The sequence below is a fragment of the Sphaeramia orbicularis genome, unplaced genomic scaffold (genome assembly GCF_902148855.1).
Source record: "Sphaeramia orbicularis unplaced genomic scaffold, fSphaOr1.1, whole genome shotgun sequence".
Classification (NCBI taxonomy): Eukaryota; Metazoa; Chordata; class Actinopteri; order Kurtiformes; family Apogonidae; genus Sphaeramia; species Sphaeramia orbicularis.
The window spans coordinates 191,399-203,680 of record NW_021941619.1 but is presented as its reverse complement, the minus strand read 5'-3'; the positions used below and the strand labels follow the sequence as shown (position 1 = coordinate 203,680).

The 12,282-nt window shown below is 35.1% G+C and overlaps 1 long non-coding RNA gene across 1 annotated transcript in view; it reads right to left on the bottom strand.

Moving 5' to 3' along the window:
* Window positions 1-5,619: 5,619 nt before the first annotated feature.
* Window positions 5,620-12,282, bottom strand: part of LOC115416537 (uncharacterized) — a 64,779-nt gene continuing 58,116 nt past the window's right edge. The window contains exons 2-4 of the long non-coding RNA XR_003934994.1: window positions 11,656-11,733; window positions 6,160-6,198; window positions 5,620-5,950 (exon numbers count right to left, since the gene is read on the bottom strand). This is a non-coding gene — a long non-coding RNA (uncharacterized LOC115416537). The remainder of the gene's footprint in view (window positions 5,951-6,159; window positions 6,199-11,655; window positions 11,734-12,282) is intronic.

Sequence of the window (12,282 nt, the reverse complement as noted above, 5' to 3'; positions counted from 1 at the left end):
ATATTGTGAAATGAAATATCACGATATATTGCAGAACCGATATCTTCTTACACCCCTAACAGAAACACACTTATTCATTAACATGTACAGACCACATGCTACACTTTAGCAGGACTGAATCTGGAATAGTGTAAACATTAGTCAGATATCGGATGACTAGTGTGTAAGGATATTATTGTCAGAAAATAGTCGAAGTCTGGTGTGCATCCTGGGACTTAACCCTATAATGCCAACCGTATCATATTTGATATACATGAGTTTTGAAGCCCTCTACATGATGAGTGTCATATTTTTTGTCTTAAAAAACCTAATGTATACAATTAGATACATACAATACACAGATAATCCACCAGGGGGGAGGAATTCGTTCACCAGAGGCCTTTCCAGTGACACTACAAGATGGTCATTAGTGGCTTTTCCATTGGACATCTGCTCAAAATGTTACCAATATTTACGAAATGTCGAAAAAAGAGAAGTGCGTAATGTCGGTTTTTCCATTAAATCACAAATGTGATGATTTGTTTAGTTATTATCGCAAGATGACACGAGAGGTCATTCCATAAACGTGGCAACGAACGTAAATATGGTGTTGATTTACAGATATATTCATTATTTTTATTACTAGCGGTATTGTACCCGTGGTACCATTGTATGATAGCATGAGAGGCTAAAATGGCCCAGCATACATCACAACATTTCAATGTGGACATAAAATTGTGCGTAGTAGATACTCAGGTAATGTTTCTATTCATTTGGCGAGTTTGGCGGCGATCGGGCCTGTGAAGATCTGTGGTGAGGTCAGACTCGCTTCGAGGTGAGCTGGGACCAGGTCTGTCGTAAGCTGGGACCCTGTTAAAATGGCCCAGCATACCTCACAACATTTGAATACGGACATAAAATTGTGTCTAGTAGATAGTCAGGTAATGTTTCTATTCATTCGGCCAGTTTGGCGGCGATCGGGCCTGTGAAGGCTGAGGAAAACCCGTACAAACGCCCTCCTGTGCTGCAACATCGATCGGACGGACGGACACCGGATGGACACGGAACATGCACTATATTAGGTTAAATTACACCTCTATCTCGTACTAAATTTAAAAATAATTGGGTTTCCTGGTGTGTCCACACATACCGCGACATGTTTCTTCTTCTTTGCTTGTTGTAACGTCTGTCAGCATCCGGTATTTTAATTCACCTGACTCTAGTTGCGAAGAAAGGTCTTTCCATCGCAGTTTTGCATGATATACCATTTGCACTACGCCCGAAAAACCACCTCTTCCCAGCGCAAAAACTTTTAATCGAAAAATGAGACTTGGCAAAATTGCGATTTTTCCATTAGGTAAATTTTTATGCGCAAGTTATATTTGCGCAATTGAAAAGTCAATGGAAAAGCGACTACTAATGAGGAAGGAGGCAGAACTTTACCAGTTTTGAAAAAGAATTACCAATTTGTTAGACATGTTTGTGTTCTATTATGTTTTTGTTTGTTCAAAAATATTAATATTTGAGCATTGAGACCTGATGTATCAAATATGATACAAAATTGAAACTCATACATGAAAATTGATATTTGAAAAAACAAATCTGGGGGGTTGTTCAGAAGGACCAATAAAGGCTCCAATTTCAAAGAACTGGAATTTTCTGTCAATGATTTAATGGTTCAGGCTTTACAGGATTAACTTCCCAAAATAAGAATGGTAGTCTTTGAGAGGGATCGCATTGGAATTAGGCATCTATTTTACACATTTTCAAGGTTAAATTCAAGCACTTTTAACCCACAAAGACCTAGTGCGAATTTTGTGGCAGTTTCCAAATGAATTTTTCTCTCTATTAACTTTTTCTTAAATGATTTATCACCATTTATTACAATAGGATTTTCAGTATTTTTGCATTTTCCATGTGTAAATCCTGTATTTTCCTATATTTAATTTAGACGTTCATGAAACCCACAGTAGATTCAAGGGTTATTATATCAAAATACAGAAAACTGCACAAAAACTGACTTTTGACTGACTTTCAATATCAGAATTTAAAACCAAGTGCGTCCATCCACTGTCATGATCCAACTCTATGGGTTTTTACTGGTGAATCAATGTTGCAGAAGATGACAGTGTTTCCATGGTAACTATGGGCTTCAGAACGTCCATCTGAGTCACATCTGATGACCATGAAAAGACGGACAAACTGTATTTTACACCAATTATTTCAACATATTAATAGGTTTAGTGGTTCGGAAACTTATTAAACATTTTAGAATCCGTAGATGATTTTGGTTTCCAGTAGCTGCTTGGGTCTTTATGGGTTAATGGTCATCTTCACATTTTCCAGCACTGGGTTAAAATACATATGTCCAAAAAATACATATACTCATGATTATAGTTTCACTTTTTATCACAAGTGATGTACACTGTATTATGCTCTAAGCAGCTAAAATTATGTTTCATAATAGCAAAACACTTTTTTTTTTTTTTCCGAAAAAGGGCCCAATCACACCAATACCAAAGATTAACCCGTTAAAGACCCAGTGTTACTTTTATGGCAGCTCCCAAATGAATTTTTCCTCTATATTTAACCTTCCTTAAGTAATTTATCATCATTTATTGTCATATTATCCAGTGCAATTCCGGTATTTTCTTGTATTTAATTACTGATCATGTAGATGTTTCATAAAAGCTCAGAATTAAAGTTAAGGGTTATTATGTCAAAAACAGAGAAAACTGATGAAAAGGTTAGTTTTTCCGCAAAAATACTGCTAACTGAATGTAAAAACAAGTGTGTCCATCCACCTGTCATTGATCCAACCTCCATGGGTTTTACTGGTGACTCACATGTTGTAGAAGTGACGGTGTTTCCATGGTAACTACGGAGCCTCTGAACGTCCCTATGAGTCATATCTGATGACAATGAAAAGATGACAAACCTGTATTTTACACCAATTATTTCAACATATTAATAGGTTTAGTGGTTCAGAACTTATTAACTATTTAGATCAGTAGATGGTTTTGGACGATGGTGGCTGTTGGGTCTTCAAGGGTTAAGTAAACAGTAGAAAGAAATAGAACATCTGTAACTGTTTTCCATTTGAAGTGGATGCGATGTTATTTTTCCACAGATTAGGATGAGGAATCATTTGCTCACATCAGTCCACAGTATGTGTTGTAATACCGGATATTTTATCATCCTGTCAGTAGTATCAGCTACTGCAGAAACATGGCAGACTCCATGGAAGCAACGGACACATATAATAAGCTCACTGTGAGGCAACAAAAAACACAATAATTCTTATTTTAGCCATAAAGACCCAAACAGCCACTGCTGATCAAACCATCCACTGATCTAAAATGTTTAATAACTTCTTAACCACTAATCCGATTATACATGTAAATAATTGGTTGTAAAATACAGTTTGTCATCTTTTCATGGTCATCAGATATGACCCATTTGGACGTTCAGAGGCTCTGTAGGTTACCATGGAAACACTGTCATCTTCTACAACACTGATTTACCAGTAAAACCCATGGAGTTGGATCAATGACAGTGGATGGAAATGGTTGTTTAATGTTCAGTTAATGACATATTTTACTGAAAGTCACTTTTTTTCAGTTTTCTCTGTTTCTGATATAATAAACCTCAACTCTAATCTGAGCTTTTATGATCAGTGAATTAAATATAGGAAAATACCTGGTTTTCGCTGGGTAATATTACAATAAATGGTAACAAATTACTTAAGAAAGGTTAACCCTTTCATGCATGAACTATGAGAACTTTAGTCAATTTTTTTTTTTTTTTGAGTGATTTTATTCCTCTAAGCATGAAAAAAAAATGCAATTGATTTTTTTTTTTTTTTTTTTTATGAACCTATTTTTCGTGGAGTTACAAAAATGTCCACTCATCTGGACACCATGCATTTAAATTTTGAAGCAAATAAACATTTATTTAAAAAAAAAATCATTATCAGAAAGTGATAAACTGTGTGAAAAACTATGAAATAAAAACATTTTTAATGCCACTAATTGCTAAATTGCTAGTTTTCCCAAATTTTATCATACTTTAATATTAGTTATTACTTATTTCATGGAGATAATATCTTCCTGAGACCCAAGAAATTGACAGTTTTAGCTTTTTTACTTAAAAAAAATTGTCTTAATTGGAAACTGCATAATGCAATAGTTTTTTCAGATACATTTTTGGAATTATTTTATTGATTGATTGATTTTTTAATGGAATGTCCTTCGCAATAGACAGAATTTTTAAACTGAAAACTGTCAAACTTATGTCCCCTACAGAGGACAAAATGTATTGCTGGGTTTCAGGAAGATATGCAAAAGAAACCCCCCAAAAAAACCTTTTTTCCCCAGAAAACTGTTAATTACAGTCTAATAACAATTAGCAATTGATTTACACTAAAACATATTACTGCAGATCAGGTTTATCAAGAACAGCAAAGTTACAGTAATTGTATGAATTGAAGTGTTTGGGATGATGCACGAGTGTCCACTGTGTTGTCTGATATGGAACTAAAACAACAAAACCCATGAATATACAAGAGAACAACTGTCCACTGGAGTGACCACTGTGCATGAAAGGGTTAAATACAGAGAAAAAAAAAAATCATTTTGGTACTACAATAAAAGTAACACTGGGTCTTTATGGGTTAATGATATATTTGCTGAGAAAGTCACTTTTTGTTCATTTTTTTCTATTTCTGATATAATAACCCTCAACTTTAATCTGAGCTTTTATGAACATCTACATGATCAGTTAATAAAATAGAGGATAATACCTGACTATCCCTTAAAAAATGCTAAATTCAGAGGGTAATATTATAATAAATGGTAATAAATCACTTAAAGGTTAAATCTAGAAAAAAATTCATTTGGGAACTGCCATGAAAGTATCACTGGGTCTCTATGGGTTAATGATATATTTGCTGAAAAAGTCACTTTTTGTTCATTTTCCTCCGTTTCTGATATAATACCCGCAACTTTAATCTGAGCTTTTATGAACACCTACATGATCAGTAAATTAAATACAAGAAAATACCTGATTTTCACTGAAAAATATAAAGTACAGAGGATAATATTATAATAAATGATACAATAAATCACTTAACAAAGGTTAAATGTCGAGAAAAATTCATTTGGGACGTGCCATAATAGTATCACTAGGTCTCTATGGGTTAAGCTGATTGCACACTAATAAAAACATAATTATGATATTACGTCAAATGCTTTTTTAGACTGGTCATTATTTAAAAATGCCTGCAGCAAAAATAGTAGCAGCGTTAGTCAGAAGCAACGCATTAATCTGAGCAGTCGCTAAAGATAACCACACTAAACTGAACTGGATGATTTGAAAATATGAGGTTTACTGAAACAGATGATAATTAGTTTTTAAAGCTTTTGGCACTACTTCCTAACACACAAAAAAAAAGAAAAAAAGAAATAAATGAAGAAGAAAATTCCCAAACCGTGCAAAGGGATTTACTTGTTGCAAAGAATTTCACTTCTAGAAAAAGCTTTCCTTTGTTCTTAGTTTTTAAGGTTTTACTTTGAGCATATTGGATCTAATTCGGCTAAACCCTTCTAATGAGCGTGTCATGTCTTTATGGGATATGGCGTAATGTGCTAATAAGTACACTGACATGAAGCTAAATTGCTTAACTCTGAACATGGACACCTGCCAGCTGAGCTCATTTTCAGTCCTGAACCCCTGGAGGCTAAACTCAACGTCAGTTCTGCTCTTGTCAAAATGCTTCCTTTGACACCTCAAAATTCTTCTCTGTCTCCCCTCCCATCTCTGTACATCCCACCGGAGTTGACTGACTGTGACTATAAGAAGAGTATCTGATTGCCAAAGGCAAGTTGGTGCAACACTTTTTCCTATCCCCCCTGCCAGTAAACTTTTTTCTTTTCTTTCTATTCCAGGTACTTCCTGATGAAAGGTGCTAATCCTTCATAGTCAACAGCCCAATAACACCAAGGGGGGGGGGGGGGGAAAAAAAAGAAGGAGTAAGGAGAGACGAAAAAGAATTAAGGTGTTGATGTGCAAGAAATAGTGCAATGCAAACAGTAAAAGCAGGACGAACGGCTGACTGACGCCTTCATTCACTTTAGTGTCTTTGCTGTGAAACATAGTGTTCAGTGTGTGTCTGCAGCGTACCTGTTTAGAGGTGAGTTTTATCAAGGAGCCTTCATAGCCCTGAAACAAAAGCAAAACAGGCAATTAACAAGGAAAACAGACTTAATTTGAAAGTAAATGAGCAGATATTCCAGTCACTTTAACCCTTTATAAGACACTCATAGAAATACTCCTTAAGTTCAAAATAAACATTTCTTACTGAGTTTCTTGGGAAAACCACAGTAAATTATTATAATTGTATAACAAATCAAAGTGGTTTCTTGGTACATTTCCAGATGCTAAGCTAATGTAACCATGACAATTCAGCATAAAGACAGAAAAGAATGAAGAATAAGGACAAATCTGGAAACTGAACTAAAATAAAACAAGATAGTGACAAATACATGGTAACCTTTATATACTTTTACAGGGTGGGGAAGCAAAATTTACAATGAACATTTAGTTGTTTTTTCTCAGCAGGCACTGTGTCAATTGTTTTGAAACCAAACATATATTGATGTCATAATCATACCTAACACTATTATCCATACCTTTTCAGAAACTTTTGCCCATATGAGTAATCAGGAAAGCAAACGTCAAAGAGTGTGTGATTTGCTGAATGCACTCGTCACACCAAAGGAGATTTCAAAAATAGTTGGAGTGTCCATAAAGACTGTTTAGAATGGAAAGAAGAGAATGACTATGAGCAAAACTATTACGAGAAAGTCTGGAAGATACTATTAAAGAAGAATGGGAGAAGTCGTCACCCGAATATTTGAGGAACACTTGCGCAAGTTTCAGGAAGCGTGTGAAGGCAGTTATTGAGAAAGAAGGAGGATACATAGAATAAAAACATTTTCTATTATGTACATTTTCTTGTGGCAAATAAATTCTCATGACTTTCAATAAACTAACTGGTCATACACTGTCTTTCAATCTCTGCCTCAAAATATTGTAAATTTTGCTTCCCCACCCTGTATATTTCTTGACTTAGTATCTTATTATCTTGTGGCGATGGTGTCATTTTTATGGTATAACAAGTACTTTTACAGCAAAACTAAAACACTTTCATTAATTCTGACATGTTATCAGTCGGTAAACATCTAAAACAGGGGTCTCAAACATGCGGCCCGGGGGCCAAATGCGGCTGCCAAAGGTTCCAATCCGGCCTGTGGGATGAGTTTGGATTCCATAGTCAAGGCCGTCGAACTCATTTTAGTTCAGGTTCCACGTACAGACCTATATGATGTCAAGTAAAATAATAGCATAATAACCTACAAAAAAATAATGATTCCATATTTTGTTCTCGGTTTGATGTGAAAAAAATATTACATTATGCCGATAAACTTCAAATTTTTGTCTGTTTTAGTGCAAAAAATAACATTACATTATGAAAATATTTACATTTACAAACTATCCTGTAACAATAAAATGTGAATAACCTGAACAAATATGAACAACTGGAAATGTCTAAAGAAAATCCAGCACAATTTTAACCATTTTCTGCCTGTTATTAAGTGTTTAATGTCTTTGTAGATATGATCCATAATGCACATGTAGAAATGATAAGTTGAGGCACAGTATGGTTAACCATACTATCCAGCAAGGCCTTTACTAAGCACCAAGTGTGCCTTTTTGGCACACTTGTGGAATAAGTCAAAAAAAAATTTCATATAGTTTGTTTTTAATTCTTTTACACTTTTTTCTATTTCATCAACTTGAGCTGTAAATAAAAATACCAAATACTCAATAACTGTCACATTTTTAACCCTTTAAATGCCGTGTTTGTAATCTAAACAAACCATTTTTTTGGATGCAAAAAACACTAAAAATTTATTTTTTTCAATATACTACAAAAAGTGGATCACATATTACTTGATTTTTTCATCCTGGCATATGTCAATGATTAACTCCAACATTGGTTAATTTGCATTATTATTTTTGGTGCTAGGTCAAATGTTCAAAAATACTAGCATCTGTCACCAAGTGTGCCAAAAATGCACACCTATAAATCAAAGTATTAAATATTATATATTGATTGATTTTTCTGGTCCAATTTGATTTTATTTTTGTAAATCAAGGTCAGCCCTAATCATACAAATCAAATAGAGGAAATCGTGCGTTTTAGGCACACTTGGGAGACAGATGCTAGTCTTGTAATTTTCTTTTGTTTACAATGTGCAATTTTTAGTTGGTGGGCAGAATTTTAAAGATCATGCAAAAATGAACAACTTTTGAATTCTAACCTTATTTAAATTATGAAAAATCATATGAAGTTTTTTAAAACGAAGTGCAAAGTGTGCCTAAAAGGCTCACCCGGATACCGGAGGGTTAAAATTGCGCTTATTTTTCTTAAGAAATTTCAGTTTTTTCAGGTTATTCACATCTTTTTTGTTTGGATAGTTTATAAAATTAAGTATTTTCATAATTTAATGTGTTTTTTTGCACTAAAACAAACACAAAAATTTGGAGTTGTCATTATTTATGAGTTATTATATTATTATTTTACTGGTCTGGCCCACTGGAGATCAAATTGGGCTGAATGTGGGACCTGAAAGAAAATGAGTTTGAGACCCCTGATCTAAAACAACCATATAACCAATGTAAGAAAGGTTATATATCAAACATAATAGGTTACACATGACTATTATTTCATGATTATAACTTATTTATCTTATTATAACCAATCATTTTCATCGACACCTCAACTGTTAGATTATATATTGATGTAACCGCCATTTTTGTAGTTCTCCAAATAACAGTCAGGCCTTTAGTCACCTTAACCACACAATGTACTGGGCCTTTATTTCTAACTTCCACTGTTTGGGATGTAGAATTGGCCATTTTTGATTGAAGCCTCATTTTGATCCATACCTATTTGTGTTGATAAAGATACTGCAATGATTTCAAAATAAAAGCCCTGTAGTGTTTCCGCAGATACAAACCACGTATCTCTTAACATGGCTTTTATTATGAAATTTTGACCTTAAAACAAATGCTTCAGATTTAATAAGATTTTACTTCAGCCTACTCACTTTTGAACACATTAAACATATAAATCATTTAAATGTATGTACTTATTTAGTTGTATTGTTGTGCTTGTTTGAAATAGAGATCGGCATTTCCAAAACTTAGGATCAGGCCCAAAACTGTCAGAACAAAATCCATAATAACAAGATAAGTGAGTGAATTTCTTAATTAAGAAACAAGAGGAGTGTTTTTGGAAGAGATCAAATATAAGTAAAATGTACATGAGACGTAACAACATAAAAATAATACATAAGACGAATGTAAGAAATAAAAGACATGTTTACCTTTCAGATCTTGAGCTGAAAAAAAGCTTTAGATGAGTAGCCTTTAACCCTTTATCAGGCAAGTGACTATTTTTGGTAATTTCCACAAACTTTAAATATGATGCCAGTCCCATGCTTCAATGAGCATCTTGGTTTTTCTAAAAGGATACAGTCAATCAGAGAGGTTTTATAGACATTTTGAAGCTGTAAATAGTGAAAATGAGTGATTTTTGTCCGTTTATGACCTTATAACAGTTGTTTTACTGCATGTGTTTACTTTTTAGCAAGTGCTGCTCTGATGTTTTATGGCAAGAGGAGGGAGACGGTTGTCATGCCAACCAGCGAGGAGGTAGATGCTTACACGAAGGATGAAACTGAGTGTCCCATAAAGGGTTAACTCTAACTGTTGAAAATAATATCATGATAATGTTTCAGTTATTAACTAAGTTTATATTTTGGTTAAAGGTCATGCACAGGCACTAGAAATTTGTTTTTTTCTTTTGTTTTGTTTTTTAATCTTCTTTCCCTGATCTGAATTTGTGGGATTGACTTATAATTGACTTCCAGATGTGACATGATTTATATACATCTACACTGTAAGCCCAGACTTTGTATTTACTAAAATGCTTTAATTACAATGTACTTAAATGACTTAAGTTTTATTACATTATTATAAAATGTTAAGTATATTCTACTAATTTGTAGACATAGTCGAAAGTACGAAAAAGTTTACGCTGAATGAATTTAAATCACTAAATTTTAGTCATGACCACACCTTTTTATCTCTGCATTGCATTGTGGGTATTGGGCATGTTGTTACCTCTGCCAGGAGGTACTGTGATCGCTTTGCTTTGTGTGTTTGCGTGCATGTTTGTTTTGTGTGTTTGTTAGCAAAATAACTCAAAAAGTTAAGGACGGATTTTCATGAAATTTTCAGGAAATGTTGATACTGGCACAAGGAAGAAATGATTACATTTTGGTGGTAATCGGGGTGGGTTGGGGGGGGGGACGACAGATCTGTCTTGGCGGAGGTCTGCGCTCTCTGAGTGCTTTTCTTGTTGTGTTTGTTTTTGTATTTTTGTAGAGCTGCACCATGAGTCAGAGCCATGGGATGAACAATGGCTCTCCTGTTCAGCTATGCTCCTTCTTGAACAATATAAATCTTAATGCCTTGCCAAATTAAAAGCACTTCCTGTGCTGGCAAATTACATTGAGCTAACTTCCTGCCTAACTTCCAGCCACTCTACAATATACTAAGTTGAATAATTATACAAAGCAATTTATATTGCAAAAGATTTTAATTTAAATCAACTTGGAATTGAGGAAAATGAACTGATGATATCAAGTCTAACGATTATACAAAGCAACTGACATTGCAACAAAGTTTAAGTTCAATTAACTTGGTATTTAGTGTGTTGTACTTAAAATAGTAATTCCATTCAAATCAAGCATTTAAGTTTAATACACTCAAGTTTTCATCACTCGTTACTTACATTTTTTAAGGTAACGGGTTACCTCAGATTTTTTAAGTAAACTCAACTTATCCGGTCTTACAGCGTAGTTGGTCCTAAACACTATTAGCTGTCTTTCCCTGAAAAATTAAAGAAATCATAGGAATCTACATTAGCAGCATACCGTCTTTGCATAACACACTCACAGATGACTTGTCTGGGGAGTTTCATGACTCCTAAGGCCCATATGGATCGGATGGTTTTGTCTTTCACTATTAATCAAGATTCACTGCTGTCAACACTCATGATATAAACCTTTTATTTAGTATGCATACCATGAGCTTATCTATAGCAAAAGCACCATGACTCAATTTAACTGTGCGGCTCCTGTGCTATTAAAGCGCATTATTTTAGGGCGCCGGTCCAAAAAAAAAAAAAACAAAAAAAAAGCCCCCACACGGGTTCACCTAAAATCCAGTGAAAGGTCCTGTTTGTGCAATGACAGAGGGAGTTTTCTGAAGTGAAACAAATCGCTTTGTTTTCGTCTCTCTCTCTCTCTCTCTCTCTCTCTCTCTTTCAGGCAGCCAGCCATTTTTCCATGAGACGTGCGCACATAGCTTCCCAAGGATCAAGATGTGATTGAACCTCGGCTTTAGGAACACAGACACTCCAACCTCGGGAGACTTTCCATTGCCGTTTATTTCATCACCATTAATGGAGGTCCCATTGACTTGCTGGAAAGAAAAGCTGCTAAGAATAGCCGCGGTCCATCCATTTAAAACATACAAACATACCTTAAATGGTCTGAACAGGAGATAGAGCTCCCGCGGCTTAATATCCAGTGGTAGCCCGCTGACAAATAGCGTTCGGACCTGAAGAAGACAAGAGAGAGAGGGATCATGTATTTTCATTAACCTCCACTAGTTATAAATAGCCACCTTGCATACCTGACAGTAACAGATGAGGTTATAAGGGAGGACACTGGAGAAAGGAACAGGAGTTAAATAGTTCCCAGAGCTGGTTTTACACTCACAGATAGACTTCACAAATACTGATAGGCTTGGTAAACACTACCACACACACCCTTCCATACACAAACCTTTCCACACTAAGTGCATTGTGTTCTTCTGTGTAATCTACGGTCTGCTGTGTTTTATGGCGATCCTCCCTCGCAGCTCTACCCTCTGTTTACATTTGAACTTTTCAACTTGCAACTCGAGCTTGCATTGCTGAGGAATTACAATGTATACGCCAGCTAAGAGGGACTGCGGGAAAAAATTTAATTATTGCAGACCGTACCGAGTCAGAGAAGGTGGAAAAACCACACAGGGAGTGACACAAGAGAGAGACGCCAGAAGGGCTTTTAGGCGAGGAAGTTAAGAGATAATTAGGCGCCCTGACAGACGAGGAAATGAACGCAG